Consider the following 18,618-nt stretch of genomic DNA (forward strand, 5'->3'; position numbering starts at 1 on the left):
TCAACATCTGATGACATTCTAGGCCAGAAGAAACGCTGGCGTACCAGATCCAATGTCCTCTCTATCCCCATGTGACCCATGTTGTTGTGAAGGCTGGTGAGAACCAAGGGTCGCAGCTCAGGAGACAAAACTAGCTGGAAGGTGGTCTGTCCATCGTCCTGTCTTCTCCTGTAGAGAACTCCATCTCTCAACTCTAGTTTGTTAAACTCTCTTAATAGAAGAGGGAGTTCGGGAAGTTCTTGCCTCAGAGTAGGAACAACTTTCTCTCCCGTCTCCAACTGATGGATTACTTCACGGAGGGCAGGATCTGTGAGCTGCTGATCTCTCATGTCAGATGGAGAGAGCGCAGGAAGGTCTGGGAGGCCATGCAGGTCTTCAGAACAGTAGCTTTCTGGAATTCCATTAACATGCATGGAGAGAGATTCAGCCAGGGTGACAGGTGGCAGAATAAACCCCAGAGTGTTTTTGGCCAGAGAGTTATTACAGATGACGTTGACTACTGCTGACGGGATTTCCTTAGCTTCTCCATCCTCTGCAACGTGATGATCCAAAAACTGCTGAATGAGGTTCTGCTCTTTCAAAGACCAGCTGTCGTCAGGACAGGGGCTGTGTGGTCGTCTGGACAAGGCATCAGCATCGTAGTTATGACGTCCAGCACGGTACTTGAGCTTAAATGAATAAGTGGAGAGAGCTGCTAGCCATCTGTGGCTCGTGGCGTCCAACTTCGCAGAGGTCAGTACATATGTCAGTGGATTACTGTCAGTAACTACTGTAAAGTTGGCACCATAAAGATAGTCATGAAATTTTTCAGTTACACTCCACTTCAATGCCAAGAACTCAAGCTTATGAGCAGGGTAACGCGACTCACTGTGGGACAGCCCTCGACTGGCGTAAGCAATGACTCGCATCAGTCCTTCCTGTTCCTGATACAGCGCTGCTCCAAGACCAGTTGTACTCGCGTCTGTGTGCAGAACATATGGCCGCTTGGGGTCAGCAAACCCAAGAACAGGAGATGAGGTGAGTTTGTTGATCAGGAGGTCAAATGCTTTCTGGCACTCGGGAGTCCATCGATCACCAAACGATTGTTTCACATCGAGGTACTGCGTTGGAGACTTCTTCAATTTGGCTGACCTGCGCACAGGTGGGTAACCTTTCGTAAGGTCATTCAGTGGCTTGATGAGAGAGGAGTAGTCCTTAATAAAACGACGGTAGTATCCGGAGAAACCCAGGAAAGATCTCAGCTCCTTGAGATTTGTTGGAATTGGCCAGGATTTTAATGACTCGATTTTCGCTGGGTCTGTCTCAACTCCTCTTTCCGACACCACGTGCCCAAGATATTTCACCGACGTTTGGCAGAATCGGCACTTCTCTGGAGAAAGCTTCAGGCCATAGTCCTTTAGCCGACCAAGGACGTGCAACAGCCTCCTCTCATGCTCCTCCAGCGTATCTGAGAAGATTATGATGTCATCCAGGAAAACGAGTGCCTCCTTCAGGTGTAGATCGCCCATGCATTTCTCCATCAGGCGTTGGAAAGTGCTGGGCGCATTAGTGACGCCCTGCGGCATGCGGTTGAACTCCCAGAATCCTAGTGGCGTAACAAAAGCAGTTTTGGCTTTGTCCTCTTCACGCATGGCGATTTGATAGTATCCAGACTTCAAGTCCAAAACTGTGAACCATCTGGATCCCGTCAATGCGGAGAAGGATTCTTCAAGATTTGGAAGGGGGTAGGCATCCTTCACCGTCTGTAGATTAAGCTTCCTGTAATCTATGCACAGACGGACGTCCCCATTTTTCTTCCTGACGACGACGATCGGAGAGGAAAAAGGTGATTCGGATTCGCGGATCACACCAGTTTCAAGGAGGTCTCGGAGATGTTTACGAACTGCCTCGATGTCATGGGGGTGTATTGGTCGAGCACGGTGTTTAAAAGTAGTCTCATCATGCAACTTGATCTGATGTTGGACTTTGTCAGTGCAGCCAAAATCTAAATCATGCTGTGAGAAAACGTCTATCATGCTGTTCAATTTGGATGTGATGTGTTCTTTCCACTCAGAGGGTATAGGAGAATCCCCAAAATTGAACTGCAAGGTTGGATGGTCAGGAGCAACCAGCTGGGTCTCCACATGCTGGGACAAAATGCTGGCAGGCTCTCCGATGTCAGCAATTACGGTGAGAGGCGGAATCATCACATCTTGTTCGGACTCATTTCTCACAATGACAGGGACCTTATAAGGAGCATGGTTTGGCAGGGAAATCAGGCAGCTCTGGATGCACAGTCCACCAGGTAAAGGAGAAGAAGGGTGCTCAATGAGTGCGTATTGGGCTGTAGAGGGGGTCTTGAGGTCTGCAAAACCATCGACAGCAACAGTACGACCAGCTGGAACAGTAATTGGAGTTTTGCTGGTTAACCGCACCACTCCCACACAACCATCTTGGCTCTGTTGGTGACGCAATGCCAGGAGCTTCAGCACTGCACTGTAGCCCTGCAATGATGGCTGGAATCCAGAATTGTCACTCTGCAGGTACTGATCATACAGTGGCTCCAAGGTGTTCATCCCAACTAACAAGGGTGAAGAGCTGACATCTGGGACAACCAGGGCAAGCGTGGGAACCGTAAATTCAGATCCCAAAAACTCTTTGGGGAACTTTACATCCACTTCCACATATCCCAGGTATGGGACTGCCTGTCCCGCAGCACCTTCAACTTGAAGCAGGTCATTAAGTGATTTAACCGGTTGGTCTGACAGATGCTGATTGTAGAAAGAAACGGGTAGAGTGGTCACTTGTGATCCTGTGTCCAGTAAACACGAACAGTGATGGCCAGCGATGGTGACTAATGCGGCGCACTTTGATCCGACGAGTCCCCGTGGTAACCGGGAGTTACTCTGCTTGGATGAAGACGGTTGGATCATTTTGGCATGCCGGATGAATTTCTTTGGGGGACGTTGTTGGTCCTCTTCAGCCCCTGTTTGCCCCACAACAGGAACTGATCTTAGTTTAAATCACGGCCATTACGGAAGTTTGGTCTGGGCTGCATTGCTTTATGGTGCTCTCTTCTCTTCAGTGCAACCAAGGCTGAGTTTGGTTCATTAGTGCATTGAGGTCGAATGTGCCCATCTTCACCACAGCGAAAACAGTAACCTGCTCTGGGTTGTGATGGTGTAGTTCTGCGAGCTGAAGTGGCAGCTGGAGCCTGTGGTTTGCGTCGGTGGGAAGATTGAGTGTTGGAGAAGAAAGGTTGTTTCTGGTGCTGATGACTGGATGTTAGCAGTGACAACTGTTTCTGAACATCTGCTATCTGTTGAGCTAATTGCTGCGTCAAGGTGGTAAGTGCAGCAACAGCACCTTGTTCTTCACCATCTGTGTGAGCAACCTGTGCATGGGAAGCAACTTTTTGTTTTGCAGCTCCCAGATGTTGCTTCATTCGGAGACTCTTGGATGCCTCCCGGTCCTCCTCTGTCCTCAGCAGTAACAGCAACTCAGCAAAGGGTGGTGGATTTCTTTTCTTTTGCTTCAGCTGTAGCTCAGAGATTAATATGTCATTCCAGCAACCACGACAAAACTGGGCAAGTAAGTGTTTATTGATGTCAGCTTCTGCCACACCTCCCCTTTTTACAGCTAGACTCAAAGCAATTTGGAGACGCTGCAAGTACGCCGACGGCTGTTCTCCTGCATTTTGAAAAGTGTCCATGAACTTTGCGTAGAGTTCTTCCCCATCCTGAACTGTTCCAAACGCTGACTCTAGTGTCTGGAGATAAACAGCAGGTAGAGTATCTGGACTCAAATGTCTCACCAAGTCCACAGCTGGAGGCAGCAGACTGTCGACGATCCTCCTTGATCGATGCAGATCTGACACAGCCGGGTCCTTCATCAACAGTTCCACTCCTGTACGCCATGTGTCATAATCGACTTCGTGTGTGGATCTGGGGGTCCTACCAGAGAATGATCGAAGGCGCTGGGCAGACAGGTGGTGCATTGAGGAATCCTCACTCTTGACGATGTGCTCCACCAGATAGCGCTGTATCCCTGGAGGATTCATGTCTGTTGTAGTAAGGGTAGATGTTGATGCTCTCGCTCCTGATTGAGGTGTAGGACTGGGGTGAAGTGGCTCAGGACTTGGGTGGTGCACGGTGGCTGCGAATTGTGTGGTGACAGCTGACTGGGGAACAGAAAGAGCTGAAAGTGGTGGTGGTGCTGCTGGTAGCAACTCAGCCATAGTCTCAGATGATTTTGAGGGGGACTGCTTCATCTGCAGCTCAGGGGAGAGTTGTGAGACAGAAGCGCCAATCTGATTCATCATGGTTTTTAATATCTCGGCATACTCCAAGCCACTTACTTTTGCTAAACTTTCCATTTCCGCCATATAAGATTTTGTTTTACTGTTAGCAATGTGTTTACTGTAAACGGTGGACAGATTAGAAATGCAGTATGTACCGGTGCCCTCTGTAGAAACTAAAGTGTATGGTAACATTGGTTTTAGCGCAGCGACTGGAAGACCGGATTCAAATTCAACAACTATTGTTTCATGAAACTCGGAATCGGAATCATCAATGACTTCGGTGCGCCTAATCTTACCATAACTCTTGAGGAAGTCAACCACCTCTTCATCAGAGTCAGATTCTGTTGTGCCCTCAACCAGCACTGCATTTGGGATTTTAATTCCCAATTTATCAAACACATCCATTGTTTTTTTTTTTTTTGTTGTTTTTTTTTTAAACAAGTAAAATAGTTCTATTAAGCACTGCTCAATTTCCTCCTGGCTAGCTCGCCATTTATGTAACAGGTTTTAAAGTTACAATATGTAGATTTGATTTTGGTTAAAGATTTGATTTTGGTTAAAGATTTGATTTTGGTTCGGCTTAGGAGGAAAATGAAACAGTACTCAATAAATGGACAGCAATTGTATGTGGTGACAATAAACCCCTTATATTTTGTTGACAGAACTATTTTACATATATACAATTATTTACAATAGTGCACTTTTTAGAACAAGAAAAAAACACAAAAAGAAGAGTCCATTCAATTCTGAGACTTATTGTTCAGAACAATCAATCAGTCTTTTTTTTCCCGGCAGCAGAAGTCCCTACCACACTTGAAGTAGAAAGTAAGTCTGACTTCTGCTCCAGCACAGAGATGTGTCGTCTGATGTTGATTCACAGGATATGGTATGATAGGACAGGATAGGATAGGATAGGATACCTGGCCTGTATAAAACAATGCTTTAGTATACTATTCAAAAAACTTCTTTTGCAATAAATAACCATGGTTATTGTCATAGCTGCAGCCAGCTATTAGCAACTAATCACAAACAATATATACTCCACATGCAGAACATTATTTAATAGAACAAACATGTCTGCAGCTCATGCCGCTTAGCATTAGCAACATTTAGCATATTGTGGCTAACGCCGTTTAGCATTAGCAATGCCACACTCACCAATTCCTTTAAGTTAGAGGATCAGAGGATCCCCACTCAGCATGGCTCAGTCACTCTTTACATCTGCAGGTTGAGGTGCACAATGACTAAAAACCAGGCTTTTAAAACCGCATGAATTTTGAGAAGGTTAGTTGATGTTTACAGTATTTTACCTGCTTCCACTCTCCGTCTTAGCGTCTCACCCTTTCACCCACCGGTGTGTGTTTAATTGTCATGGTGACGCAAGTATCGCGAGATGTAGCGCAAGTATCGCGAGATGTAGCGCAAGTATCGCGAGATGTGGCTAACAGGAGTTCACAGCGAGATAAAAAATAAATAAAATAAATACATTTTATTAGCTGGGTTACAATGACGTCTAGCAATTCATCAAGTGCCATAAATGGTGCAGACCGTTGTGCTGTAGGGCTATAGAGAAGTGGTCATGGTTGTGACGAGGGGCCGGGGTGAGTCAGAGGAAGGGTGATAGGAAGGAATTTAATAATATTAGAGAAAATTAGGTGGTCTGGAAGAGGCTGGATTTAGTCATTTGGGAAGTATGGACAGGTCATCCATCACCCCTGGGAGGAGTGCTGATAAAGCGTGGCACCAGCGAGAAAAGAAAGGGTATAGACAGTTAGAAACAGGCATGCTGGCAGAGGTGAGGTAGGAAGGGGCAGATGGTGTGGGTGACTCACTGTGCTATGTGCCAGTCACCACTATAAATCATGTCAGAAGAGACAGTATAATACAGATTAAAAGCCATTGTCTTTGTCTTTTGTCTTCTCGCTTCTCTTTATGTCTGTCACTCTTCATCTCTAACCGTTAATGATGTCTGTCTTGTTTACTCTCAGCTTGTTTTATGGTACCAGCACAAAGCTGAATTCGAACTTTAGTGGATGCACTAATGTGTGTTCGTTCACTATGTGGCTCTCTTTGGAAAGGAGTAATTGATGTTAATTGGCGGGAAACTTTGGCAGCCGATAAGTTCTCCTCCAGTGGAAACATCATACGTCATGAAGCGTATAGGTGCGTATCTGGATAGCGCCGACTTCCACTGCAAATACTCCAAACTGAAGCTCCACAAAACCGTCATTGTTCCCCTTCAAAAACTGGTGGGATCAAGATTGCTGATGCAAACTTGGAAGGCATTACAGGGGTCGATTTATGAAATAATAGGGGCCTCTTAAAACGATGAGATCTTGTTCTCCGGACTCAGCAAATAAAAGCCAGAGCGTTTGGTAAGTGTCAGTTTCTCACACTTACCGACTTATTTTCAAATTATTGGATTTGTACTCTCTGTACCCACTGCTGGCTTCGTGTTTGAGGACCAACGTTTGAGGCACATTCAAGGGAAATGGAAGTCTGTATAATCAAACCAAAATCAGTGATAATAAGAAGTCCACTGAAGGTTTACAGGACCTCATGCTTTAAAGCACTATCATTCATTAATGTGTTTTTTTTACTGCAGTATTTCTCCCTGTAACTTTACACACTCAAACACAAACACAAACATAAGTATACTTCAATGTCAACGTTGCCAGTGAAACCAGTCTCCTCTTGCTGGCCACTGTGCAGCTCTAATGGAGCAGTCTTTGGGATAAATACCTTGCTTGAGGGCATCTTGGTGGTTTTCTGGAAAGCAAGTGTTTCTCCTTCTTTTTCCCTGTTCATATTTTCCAAGACTGTGTGTTGATTTGAACCAGTGAGCTTGCAGTCGAGTCCTCTTCAGCAACATCTCTGGGCGGGTCCACACTAAAGGATTATTCGGCTTATTTACAATGAACCATATTCAACAACCTCGACCATTGCAGGGGAAAATCCTGATCTAAAGCTTAGTCAGAGCAGAAATTTGGCAAAACAGAGCAGGATGAGGTGTTCAGACGCAAGCGTCAAAGAGGATATTATTGAAAACTATCAGTGGTGGCGTTTGATTCAGTATGAAGTGCGAGTGAAGCACCAACATGGTGCTCCTCTGTGGTGCGGCGTGTTCAAACAATCAAATTGCACCCTTTGAACAACAACTTTCAGGTCTGGATCTGGAGCACTTTCCAGTCAGTAGTCTATCCGAGACCGACGTTTCAAAACACAAATAACAAAATGGCAAAAATATCCAGGTAAATATAACACAAGAAATCCCTAGGCTGTAATATGTGTCACAATAGTCAAGTACAAAGGACAGTTACATGGACTGTGCCATTAAAACCAGAAGGCAGATGAGACACAGATGGTGTGGTGGAGACTTTGACCATCCACTTACATCGTCAGTAATAATGGCAGCCCAAGCGTCCAGCAGATAGGATTCAACCGTCGCCGACGTCGAGAAGCTAAAGGCTGCTTCCACGTCATTGCCAAGTTGAAACACTGCTTTGGGCTGGTGTCTAAGAGAGAGAGAGAGAGAGAGAGAGAGAGAGAGAGAGAGAGGAAAGATAAACAGACAGCCACACACACACACACACGCAAACACATTCAGCCATGCTGTGCATGAGTCACACAAACTGAGCACACACATTCAGCCATGTGCACACTCATACAGATGGCAGACAGGGAGTGAGTGTGGAGATGCAGACGCTTGGATGCCGCTCTCACTGGGTTCCTAAAGCCATGTTTCTGTGTCAGAGCTGTCTAGACTAGGATAGGAGAAGACACCGTTTCCTTCCTGAAGTAAATATTGGTAAGATTTGTCATTAGACAATGAGGATGAATAGGTCCTGTGTTATTGGCCTGAATGCTTCCATAGAATCGGCTTCTCTAATGGGTAAATGTACTTGATTTATGAGATTCATCACCTTAAAAAGAAACATCCTGTTCTCCCTCTTTTATTGAACTGTTTTATTTCTTCAGAGAGAGAGATTTATGTGCACCTGAATTTGAAATAGATGACAGAAAACCTTCAACCAATAATGTGTTATTCGTAAGAGTTGTGTTAAGGTATTGTACAGTTCCCATCTTTTTTCGAGCTCCGTGCACATTTTGTGTCCTCTAAGAACCTCATCGTCATTCCTGTTATCACTGCAGATGACGACTTGCATCTGCTCTGGGATGCAGTGACTTTTCCCCAGAAGCTGGCTGACAGTTTTATATGTGTTAATAAGCTTATTCAAATGATGTAATGTGCCACCCTTTTGACTCAGGTTTTTCATCCGTAACAACTTCCTGCATGAATGGATGCAATCATGGGCTCCTTGAAAAACTTGCCAGTGAATGGGTATCTCCTTTTAAGTTAATAGCCACAAAGGTTGCTAATGCATCTTGCTCTTGCTTTATGCAAATTAGAGAAATGATATCATCCATCTGCTCATAACATAGGTGCTGTGGGCATTGCTGCTGAGTGGAAAAGTCATGTCTGAGTTCAAGTGTGTTGATTAGATGTTCCTCCTGATGTAATCAAATACTGGTTCTTATAGTGGGTGGTGTAAGGATCAACTAGGTTGACTTCCTGACAGCTAGTGCTGCCTCTCCCTGCAATTTATTAATTTCTTGTTGAGTCTGGGTTACACGTGACGACTGACACAAAGGCATCAGAACTCAGAACATGAGAATTATATCTCTCTTCACACGTTGCCCTGAATGAAGCAGTCTGTTCTCACTACCAGCTGGTCTATTGTGAAATCTTAGGTTGGTGCCCCAAAATAATAAGTATGCCATGGCTACCCCTCTAGGGTCATTTCTGGATGGTATCCACTAGTGTACTTGATGATCAGACGATGACATCAGTATGGAGAGGACTATATATAGCTCAGCTTGGAACGATGGATTAGGTGAAAAAAATATGGTAGTCAAAAGACTGGGTTGGATCACTGTTCACTTTTTTTTGTAAAGAATTTGATTTCATTTGAAGTTACCTAAAGTTATAGTTACCTTTTTTAATGCAGTGTTTTGTGAGGTATTTGTTGAGTCATTTAAATGGTCGTTTTCCCAATCCAACCCAAGTATACAACCCAAATATATTTGTTACCCAATAAAAAAAAAACTAAAATAATCAAACTGCAAAGGTTTCTCAACGTTTACCAAATGTCAATACATTTTTCATGTCCATGATATCAATAAATAAAGTACGTACCGATCAAACGTGATGTGCTTTAATTAGTATTTCTAACATGACTTCTCTTATTCAAACAGCTAACTGGATTTGTATGTTTACCATGCTTACTTGATCACAGAGGCCAAACTGGTGTGAGAGTTATACACATCTAAAAAGTTGGGTTACTGACCAAGCTTTAGATGGGAGTGCATTTTTGCTTGTAAACACTGAAAGAGACAACTTAATGCCAACACAGTAGAGTAGAAATGACACTTAACTATGTTGTCACCTTTATACATGAAACTAGGCTCCACTAGGTTCCATTTTTTTTCGCTTTCTACATTCTCTCTTGACATCTCTTTGCAGTTTCATTTCTTGTGCCTTGTTTGTGTCCTTTTTTTTCTATGAGTAAGTCTTAAGAGGGGTCATGTCTTTTGTAACATCACCTTGTACCTCTTACTTCTGTACAAACCATCAGCAGCAAGGCCCCTGCCTCTAAACCTCCTCAGATTGCCCCACTTATCAGTGCTGTTTGGAAAGAAGTTGTCATCTCTTGCTGAAGGCCTCCCCCTGATCACACACAAATCTTCCATCTGAAGTCAACAGTGACAGGTAAATCGACCTGCTGCTTTGATGTGAAAAGAGGCCAGCTAATCCCTTAGTTCATACTGTATATCTTATTGTTTATATGAACATTATGCTTTCCTCATCCCAAAACAGACCTGGACCCATATATACAAGGTTGTTCAGTGTGCCTGAGAGAATCATGCTCCACCACTGATAATGTGGGACACCTGATGCCTGGCACTTGTTGTCCTTTCCCAACAGATGGCATCTTTTTAAACGGAATATATTCTGTTAGTCTGTCATTTCCTAAAAATAAACATTTACTGTGCACAAGCTGGACCAGAAGAGTTGTACAGCATGTGATATTACATGTGTCAGTACTTTGACATACACCAGGTTGTTTTCATTAGCAATTAATCATGAGAGGTTGCCTGGGATCTTTGTTCTATTCAAAGTATATATTTTTTCTCCTCACCAGTACGTTCTTTTACACTCATTAGTTTTAAAAAAAATCAACTCGGGAAGATTTCTGGGGAAGACTCCCAACATTTTTTTTTTTTGGAGTGCATGTGTGAAAACAGCTAAAGACACCATACAGACTAAAAGCAGGTCCATTAAGAATTTCTGATCGCCTGGGCTCTGAGCAGTAAAAGTAGAAGGCAAGGACACATTAAACAGTCTCTTGCGTACATTAAGAAAAATAATCAGAAAGGAAGGGGTAAAGGAAAAACATCATCTCATTAGGAGACGTGTTTCAAGATTCCTATCCCTGACCAAGCTTTAGGGTTAAGAATAGGTGAGTCAGGGACTATAGCATTGCCAGTGGATGGTGTTTTTCCACATTATTTGTCACAAAAATGTATCTAGAGAACATTGTTGTTTGTGCCAAGATCTAGGCCTTGCATGTGAACGTAGAAGACAGGGCACTGCAAGTGCCAGTTGGACAGATGGAGCAGACAGAGAGGGATCACCAAATACAACAAGGCCAGGAAGGCAAGAGGGCCACTGGCTCACTGAGATGAAGTGTAAGTAAAGATGAAGTCATCCTGGGTTTCAGCTCAGCATTATCTCAATGGTGTATTTAAGTTCTGAATGACTCTGGTAAGGTAGGCAGATTCAATGTAATTGAAAATCTTGGTGACTTGCTTTTTACGTTGGAATAATTCTGCATGTTGATTCTCAAGACATGTCTTTTTTTTTGTCATATACACCAATTACTAGCAATTACATTCCCTGGTAAACAGTAGGACAATGCTCAATACATGGCACTGACTGAGTGGAATTGTGCCATATATAAAGGGATCCTGTACCATCAACAGTATTTTAATTCCCTAGTTCTAGGAAACATTTACGTCTATTTTATCCCTCCCTGCCGCCTCACTCCTTAAGTTTCCAGATATGGAGCAAAAGTAAAAGGACACCCACTTGGTGGTATGTCTGCCAAGAAATATGAATCGACCAAGTGACCAAAGGTATAGGCAAAAGTATCATATCTTTGACACCCTACCTGTAACCAATATTGAATTGTGTTTTATTTGATAAATGATGTCAGCTGCAACTATGGAAACATGAAAGTTGATGTCAGTGGAGGAGAGTATGCATAATTTCTACTATGTCCCCACATTAAGTATTTCTATTGCTGAGTTTTTATTAGTTTGGTTTATTTGTAACAATTGGGGGGAAAAAAGTCTTCTAGAATGGGGCACTCCTATTACTATGAGGGCCTTGAACCCTTGTCTAGTTTATTAAACAAGTCTACTCTGCCCCTTTGATTTGAGTCACATATATGAACCATCCACTTCAGCGGGCCTCACACAGGCCTCTAGATGGCACACCAAGGCAGAGACAGCATTCACAGAGAAGCCGGTTGAAATGGGCCGTGCTGATGTATTAGTGAAGGGCTCAGCATTCCTACACAGCAGTACGTCCAACATGCTCTGCTTTAGAGGATACCAAGAATCCCCGATAATGTGAAGAAATAAAAGAGCACTGAAATGGACGAGTGGTTGAAAACCTGTTGTAGCTGTCATACATGCATTTACCAAAATATAAGCAATATCAAAGAATAAGACGGTATAAGTAACTCTTACTGTAAGCAAATGTTGGGCTGGTGCTTTTGATTTGTGCGACAAAAACAACCATTTAAGAGTGTTTTTCTTTTGACATTCATTACTTTGCCAATTATATGGAACTCATCTGTTTTTAGTTAAGGTGACACAGCCAAGTGATTGACCTATGCCCAAATATCCTCTTTGAAATTGAGCAAACACCTTGGAATTGTTCTGTGAATGTGACTATATCGACATCATTAGTGGCTTACCTTCACAGTAATGTCCGACATTCATCAGCACTGTTTCCTGTAACTTGGACCTGCAGTTCCAAAGCAAACATGGGAAGGCACTGAAAGTGTTGTGAAATATGTGTATTAAATGGCTAAACCAAAAACATCCCTTATTAGATAAATTCAGAAAGCTTCTGGGTTCCATTATCACCCTTTTATCAATCCCTCTATTGTCTCGTTGGTTGCTAATTTGGGCGGCTTGTCCTTAAATCACAGTTTTGCTGAGGTGACACTTTTGCGTGAATGCGTTCATCTGCGTAGCGCCGTGCTTCCCACAACTCTCACACAAATGCACACACTTAGCACTAATTAAAAACCTGTGAGGCTCTCTGTGTTGCGTCACCGCCGTACGACACCTGATTCTGTGGTACGGAGAACAACTGTGGGCAGAGGGGGGGGTAAGGTGGGGGAGCAGGAAAATTACATAAATTAGCAGGGAGAGGGAAGTGAGAAAAGATTGTAAGAAAATGTGGGCAGGGATGGCGAATAAAGAAGAACAGAGACAGTGTGGACAGAAAAGAGGAGACAAAAGGAGAGGATCACAATGTAGAGGAAGAAAGGAGGCACGCAGACAGAAGCAGAACTGAGGGGGGGGGGGGGGGGGGGGGGTCACTTAGCAGTGATGTCACCGAATGCTTGCGCTGTTGGTCTGAGAAGCAGATTAGCCATTTGATCTCTGCCCCTTATTTTAGTTCCATTTCCCCCCTCCCATGCTCACACAGCCGCCTTGCTGTAATACATGACATGTGGATCTTCTTCTGCTTTACATAGCTCATACCTCACTAAACTCCTCATGTCCCCTCTTCTCTTGCAAGCACGGTCAGCGGCATCCCCCTCCCCTGTTTATGTAACAGCTTCATTATAGGTTGAGTCCAAGAATGCCCCCCGATTCGTCGATAAGCCCTCATTCAAAGAGATTGAATTATATGGAGATAAACTGTGTCCTTGAGCATGGGTGCAGATAACAGATTGGAGTGACACAGCTGACTCTCTTTGTTTTGTTAATTAAAGATGACCTCATCGCTAAAAATGGACGCTGTGCACCTCCTCGTCACGAGCCTCGCCATCAGCAGATTGCAGATTGCAGGCAGGGGGCCAAGGGCTTTCTGCATTCCCTTTCCCTTTTTGCTTCCTTTTCCATTTTGCCTCTTCACACACACATTGTTAGTCTCTCTCTCTGTCTCTCTTGTCGTCATTGGTCTAGACTTTCCTGCTTTCGTTTTTTTGTCTCTCAATCTCTCAACAACTACGACACTCCCTCGGTCCCATATGTAGACGCGTTTGTGTCCTCCTAATATATGAACTTCTTTCTGTCTGGACATTATCTTTTTTAAATATTGCTTGCGGGAACTTTATTTAAATAAATCTATGCCTTGTATTGAAATTGATTCATCTCACTTGGTAATTGGTAATATCACTTGGTAAAAACAAGGGATAGAAATATGTGGTCGCTGTTTATGGTATGACTCTCTTCAATAATAATAATAATAAACCTCAAATGACTCGCTCTAATAATCAACGCCTTGTCATATTTTGTTGCTGCTAAATCATTTGTTTGCCTATTAGCCACAGCTAGCTGAGTTAGCTGTAACTGCAAAGTGCAGACCTGTCGCTCTTGTTACGTTCCAACTATAGTTAAAAAGTCCTTTTGTCACCTCGTAGGAAGTTAATAAAGATGTCCAGGGCAATGGATGAACCAACCAACAGAGCCATCCAATAATGTTATACCTAATCTTAACCATAGCATTACCTAAAAACGTTACAGTGCCTAACAGACAGACTGGGTGTCAGTAATTAACAACCCATGGAAACTATGTAGGTTTACATTAAGTGATGTGGTCTCAGTGCAAGAGACGAGCAACAATTGCTCACTCTACACAAGTCTTCTCCACAAATCCAGCTAAAGCCAACAGAGCCAACCGGCCTTTGCGGTGCAGCAGGTGAAGGATGGCACAGCTCATTGACCAGTCAATACAGTGCAGCATCAGAGTAAGACACAAGCCAACAGCCTGTCAACACCCACAGGTCTATTCTTAGTCCTCAGTATGGACCCAGGAGGAGACAAAGCCACAGTAAAAGGAGCCGAGGGCAGTAAACACAGACCACACACAGGCCACATCAGAATGATAGACATGAACACGGGGCCATTAGTCCGTGACAAACTACCACACCTGACCCAATTTCTTGCTAAGCAGAAAGGGCGGAAGGGGAAACCTGTTGTCAAACAACACGTCATTCTAAGGTTGTTAGAGCGAGCACGGCAAACAGTCCTGATGAGGAATCCATGGGGATCCACGGTGAATAATCTGATAAACAGCCATGGCATTGATTATGACTCGACCCAAATGAACAAAAGCATATGCACATGCTAATCACTGTGGAGGTTGGTTAGAAGAATAGATTACTCTTTTACCATTGGAATTTCAGCTTCCTTTGACTTTAAGTGTATCATCACTCACTACAGCTTCAGAAACATGACTGTTTGTTACCGACAGGTTGAAGGGAACGCTTAACTACAAATTTGCAGAAGCAATGATCAAATGATGTATTCATCAGATTTCTCGATTACATCTTCAAATGTTGTGTTTTACTCAGACTCATTTTATTCAGACTCATATTGTCCCTTTAGGTTCAACTCAATTATGATGAGCTCGGGGGAGGTTGACTAATTTCAGATAACTGCAAGGCTCTGATGTGATACTCTTACTAGTGCAAATCATGAAAGCTTTATAAAGATGTAAGATTTGGACTGATCTCTATTCTGCTATTCACTGCTCAACAACATAACATCTCAGAAGTCAATACAGTTAGTTCATGTTCTGCATAGAAAATATAGGTTCAGTAAGTATAGAAGTAGAGGATAGAGGTGATATGTTGTGTATGTTCAGATTTGATCCATGATGGAAAAGTGGCATTGTGTTTAAATTAGCAAACAAATGTCAGTTTTTCCAGCAGGTGTTGTGTCCATTAAAATGGCTTTCTTCACAGAGGCTTAACCAATGAAATGAAGAACACTTAGATCTCTCAGGTATGCACTTTTAAGCAATCATTGCTCCTTGTCAATATAATTAGTTTGTTGGTCAACAACTTTGTTCAATCCCTTTTTGTTCTTTATACTGACTGTTTTCCAACGGTACATACAACCAATGTCCTTTAAGGATGGACAGAAATCATTCCCTCCAACACAACGAATCTTGATGACTTAGACTCCAAGCACCACAAGCAAGTTAAAGTTTCCACCTGTACGTTTTGAATTGCCTGATACTTGGCTGAATACCTGCTAAAACAATAACTGCATCATCACATTTCAACACGAAAGCTCCATGTATCAGAGATGAGACATGGTGCTGTACTCTACACCCTGAACAAGACTCTCAATGATCTGCTCCAAAAAAGCTGTTCAGCACTTTGTTGTCACATTGTAATAACATGAGAATAAGCCTTTAGGTGCATATAAAGGAAATCCAAATTTCACCGAAACACATAAATCTGCGTCAAAGAACATGCTCATCGTTCCATTGCAGTCTATTTTAGCCCTCTCTCTCTCTCTCTCTCTCTCTCTCTCTCTCTCTCTCTCTCTCTCTCTCTCTCTCTCTCTCTCTCTCTTTCAAACCATAAAAAAAACGGTTTTCATAAATAAATGATGCATCTTCCTGCCAGCACAATGCCTCAGCGGGGTTGTCCAAAGGGATGTCCCTCTACCTGATTAGAAAAACTTGGACTATAACGTGCAGCTCAACCTGCTCAGAGAAATATATTTCCCACAGTGCTTTGTTCCTACCTCTTTATCTCCTTTGGTTGCCATTACTATTTCCCCACAACTCAATTGCAACCCCCTCCTGCACATGACGCAATTAAATGTGTCTTGTTCCCCCCCCCTTTGTCTACCTTGAGTTTCCTGCCATAGGTGGCATTAGGTTCCATTTGACAGCTTGTGTATACCTGTGTAATGTCTGCTGTGTGTGTGTGTGTGTGTGTGTGTGTATGAGAGAGAGAGAGAGAGAGAGGGGAAGGTGAAGTTGTGTACGCTCAGTGGCGGGAGTTGAAGGTTGAGTGCTGACAGTTTAACAGAAAAGGCCCCTTGCTGGTTTGGCAGCCCACAGGAAATATAAAGCATGTGATTTGTTTGTTAATATAAAGCTTGCGATCTGTTTGTTTAAAACAGAATCCACTGGGCAGTTGGCCGGACAGATAGTAGGTCGACATAGAGAGGAGGGAAACAAACAGAAGGGAGAGGGAGAGGGGTTGTTTGAGGACGTGAAGGATGTCATCGTCGATATGATCCATTACTTAAACTAGAAAAAAAGATTTTGTCACACACTTATTTATTATTATATATTGTATTACAATTATAATAAATTGTTATCAAGATATCATTATATGCTTTTATTGAATGTACAGTAGAGCACATGGACACTGAAAAAAAACAACAATACTCATTTGATGTTTAAACCCTTGACCATTTTCAAGACATTAAAGCAACAACATTTAACTTTTCCTCCGTAAAGTTGTTTCAAAGTCGACCTAGAAGTACAACAACTTTAAATTTGGGAAATGGCCTCTATCCTTTGTCTGGAGTTCTCCTCAGTCGCCTGCTTGTAGCACTGTGAAAGTTTGGCAGCAGGCCACTGCTCTCTCATGAGAAGTGACTACGGCTTTACTATATTAGCCAATTAGTCCATCTTGATACTGACTGATACAATGACCGGGGATAAGACATGGGAGAGGATGGTGATGGATGAAGCTCAAAAGAGACAAAAAGGGAGTGACCAAGCTCGAAAGCAGAGCGTTCATCCCAGCAGATGTTTTTCATAACAGTTTGTGACAAATCATTCGACTGTATCGTTGTCTGTGTGTCTTGTCTCATGCTCAGCAGATTTTCCAGGTGCGGAAAGTCACCTGACCCAAGTTGTGTTTCAGACTTGCGTACAAATGAATAAATTAATAAATCCCTCTTAAAAAAAAAGTCGTCTATACATGAAGCTGACGCCAGCAGAGTCATATTTACGCAACGGAAACATTACTGAATCTTGACCATCCTTCTGTCAACAAACGCACGTGGTCTGTGATGCAGATGCACTCAGAAACCTTTGGTGGGCGCCAAAGCTCACCAAACCATATTCCTACATAATGTTGCTTTTAGAAAATATTGTTTTTAAAGCGACGACACCGCCCTTTTTTTCATATAAAAATACTAAATATACAGATGTACATTGGTCATGGCTGCCATTTCTTTTTAAATGACTAATTAGGTTATTTAAGCTGTAGTACTTATTTTTGTGTCTTTCATTGTTTGCTGGATGAAGTCATATGTGCAGTCTTTATGCTGACTGCAAACAAATTGCCCTCTCACAGGGACAATAAAGACAATCTGTAACATTAAACATTAAAAAGGAAGACTAAATAAGTTATGGTGTTATGAATGTTAAACCATGGACTGTGCACATAATACAACAACATGTTACTGCATTCATTCAGAAAGAAATAAAAATAAAAGAAATGACCAGTTTCTTACTACAGTGCTTTTTTTTCCCAAATTTACTTTTTCAGCATAAAATCCTGGCACGTGAACCCACTGACCTTGAGTTTACACGTACACTCTCACTCTAACACACACACACCCCCACACACACAAACATGCACACACAGCTAATGACTGAGGCAATTACACCATGCCTGAATTCAGTAGTGTAATTGAAATGAATGTCTGGGATAACAGTGAAACAAGTCTGGCTTCTAATTTAAAACGAAAAGCCACCATACTTGTCTCAATGTCCAGCGCCAGAAGGACAAATAAGGTGAACATGTGTTGTGCATGTAAATGTGTGTTACACAGGTATTCTACTTACAGTGAAATGTATGCGTGGATTGAATTTTAATCCCTCTGTTCTGTTCCAATTTTTCTGCTTATGCAGCTTTCTGTGACTCTGTTGTGTTATCCCTTTCTCCCCCCGACAACTACTCTTCACTCCAAGCTGCCCATGAAAAAAAAAACAAATCTCTCCACGAGTTTTCCCGTCCCCTGCCCACTCACTTTTTTTTCCCGTGTTTTGTTATGCAGCATTCTTTTTCAAAGGGGTTTTCCTCGTCTTCCTCGTCTCTTAGAGGATTTGGGTGATTCTGGGTCAGGCACTTTTGATATTGTGGGCCAGAAAAGCCCTTTGAGACGTTGTATATCACATCGGTCTGAAGGAATAAACTTTACTTGACTTGTTTGAAACTACATCATAGTTACAGGACTGTGTGTGTTTGAATCCCAGTGGTTCTATCTGC

The 18,618-nt window shown here is 42.8% G+C and overlaps 1 protein-coding gene and 1 long non-coding RNA gene across 2 annotated transcripts in view; both read left to right on the forward strand.

Moving 5' to 3' along the window:
* The window catches only part of astn2 (astrotactin 2), a 278,125-nt gene that overhangs the window by 240,940 nt on the left and 18,567 nt on the right, over nt 1-18,618 (forward strand). The gene's annotated exons all lie outside the window — the stretch shown is intronic.
* Nucleotides 9,527-10,349, forward strand: LOC306836491. The gene is made up of 2 exons (XR_013780785.1): nt 9,527-10,049; nt 10,158-10,349. It is a non-coding gene; the product is annotated as an uncharacterized lncRNA (long non-coding RNA).

Source organism: Symphodus melops (assembly GCF_947650265.1).
Source record: "Symphodus melops genome assembly, chromosome: 16".
NCBI classification, from domain to species: domain Eukaryota; kingdom Metazoa; phylum Chordata; class Actinopteri; order Labriformes; family Labridae; genus Symphodus; species Symphodus melops.